We start from the raw sequence: 2,530 nt of genomic DNA on the forward strand, positions 1-2,530 counted from the left end.
GTCAAGGTGCAGGAACACTGTATTTAGGATGTGTTTGCACTTATTCTGTGTCTCTAGCTTCAACACAGCGATATATGTATATGCTCACTGATTTTTTGGTACATGCCCAGGGCAATAATCATTATGAGGATTTATTTCCTGATGTGCTAGGGGTAGTGTTGTGAAATACTTCAACACACTGGATCGCAGGTTTAAACCGCCTGCACTCTTACTCCTTAAAAACCAACAAATGCAGATATGTAGCAATCATATTGTAGCTGACACTCATTTGCCTGTTTCACAAATGATCATATTTTACTAGAGATTCTGTTTGGGATCCGGATGTGCATTCTGACAGCAATCTCCTTATCGCGGCTTTGCCCTTCTTGCCTCTTTGGACAATATCTCCATCTTGTGGTCGTTATTGGTAAAGTCTAGACAACATCTCCATCTTGTGGTCGTTGTTGGTAATGTCTTCTTATGCCCTTTTTTATTTTAATTCTCTATTAGTTGAATCTAGAATCTCTACAATGGAGATGAAAACATCAGTTTTATAGCAGACAATATGACATTATTTATAGTCCAATTAGAAACTTATTACCCTGTTTTTAACATAATAACAAATTAAAATTGATTAAAACTAAGTTTGGAACACCAGGGAACATAACAAATGATTTTTAGGAAAACCATGAGGTTCTCTGTGTCCAATGCCTGCAAGGGGAGAAAGCTAGAATCCTTTGATTTTTTCAAAATTTGAAAATAAACATCATATAACAACAGCTTTCATTCCTAGGAGTGAAAAATAACCATTTTTGAAGACATAGTAGTTTCTAAAACACTACAATAAAGTTAAAAACATCAGTTTTATATTACATTATTTTTAGTGAAATTAGTCATTTTTTGCACTATTTTTAATAAAATATCTAATTAAAAGTGATTAAAATTAAGTTTGGAACAACAAGGAACACAAAAAAAAAAGATTTTTAGGAAAACCATGAGGTCCTCTGTGCCCGATGCCTGCAAGGGGAGAAAGCTAGAATCCTAAAAAAAAGTTATCAATTCTAGAGCCTAAGAGGAAAACAAGACAAATGTATATCTCCAAATAATTTTATGTGCTTCAGAAGAGCCCAGGAAAGTTTTTTGCATACATGAAACCACGCCCGTTTGCACATAAGCAGACATGGTTGCACACACGACTGCATGAAAGCACACGTGCATGCGAAGTCATCCTGTTGAGCATTTGAAAAGCCGCACCACGCCGCACTTGAAATAGCTCTTACATTAGTGGTAGACGCAGGAATCGCCTTTTTATTTACGCTCTTACCAACGCGATGGAAAGCAAAACAAAGCAAAGCAGAGCAATACAAAACGAACAAACGAAAACCCTCACGTCCCGCACTTGCATATAACGCCGTTACGTGCCCAAGCGGTATTGTACGTCATCCTAGCACTGCACCCCGGGGCGTAAGGTATATGGGAACGAGCACACGCCACGAATCGTCTCGAATCACTCCCTACAGCTGTAAGGCACCTTGAAGCGTGCACCCCCAACATTCTTCTTTGCACATCTGTGAAAGGTAAACTCTTGAGCAAACTCTGAACCAGCTCTAAGGAAACTAATCTGATTAGACGTTACTTTGACTCATCTTTTTACTCTCAGTGCTGGATTGCTCAAACTCCAGCTAGGGTTAGGTTTAACATTCCCACGCTACTTAGACACTTTGTTTACGCTCAGTGCTGGATTTTGGGAACTTCAGGACGAGTGGGAATTTTCTCCTATCTGTCAATTCTGTTTTGTTTTGGAGACTCTTGGCTGCCTATATTGTACAGTGCAGCGTGAAGGAAACATTTTCCAAAACTGTGTCAGCTCAAAAGTTGTAAGAAAACCTCTCCAGCTGCTTTACCTCTCTTCATTTTTGTCATTTAATGTGACAATCGATGTATAACTGGAGCCTTACATATGCAAATGGTGAGGCTCCAGTTCGACACCACTTTACAGTATATGACAAAAGCATGGCAGACTGTGCCGGACCAGCTGGTAACTTCCGCTTATTTTGACCATATTAAACATTGGAAATCTTCCCACTTGCATTTGTGACACTTGATTTTGGCTCCACCTAAGACACTCTTAAATCTTCAAACACTTTTCTCTTCTCCCGCAACACTCTTGTCCGTCGGCACTGTGTGGCAGCGTTGCAGGACAACCCATCTCACCACGGAAAGGAACCTAACAGCTTTGGTAAGAGAGGAGGAAAGGACATGGCCCGTACGGGGCTCGAACCCGTGACCTTGGCGTTATTAGCACCACACTCTAACCAACTGAGCTAACCGGCCTCGTGACAGTGCCCCTCTCTGTGCTGCAAAAAATCAAACTCAGGGAATTTCTTTTGTCCTCCTTTGAATAGAAAGCCGTGTAATTCAGTGTACGGGCTTTCTCATGCAGTTTCATGGTTTCACAGCATTATTCAGCTGATTTTAAATGTACCTAAAGGAGAAACATTATTGAAGACCATCAATTACCAAGAGCTTTTGTCAAAGGTTTTGGTGGTCA

General features: G+C 40.3%; 1 non-coding gene across 1 annotated transcript; it reads right to left on the reverse strand.

Annotated features, from left to right (window-relative positions):
- Positions 1 to 2,239: 2,239 nt before the first annotated feature.
- On the reverse strand, positions 2,240 to 2,313 carry trnai-aau (transfer RNA isoleucine (anticodon AAU)). The gene has a single exon. It is a non-coding gene; the product is annotated as a tRNA-Ile (tRNA).
- Positions 2,314 to 2,530: the final 217 nt, after the last annotated feature.

The sequence above is a fragment of the Lepisosteus oculatus genome, unplaced genomic scaffold (genome assembly GCF_040954835.1).
Source record: "Lepisosteus oculatus isolate fLepOcu1 unplaced genomic scaffold, fLepOcu1.hap2 HAP2_SCAFFOLD_52, whole genome shotgun sequence".
In the NCBI taxonomy this organism is placed as follows: domain Eukaryota; kingdom Metazoa; phylum Chordata; class Actinopteri; order Semionotiformes; family Lepisosteidae; genus Lepisosteus; species Lepisosteus oculatus.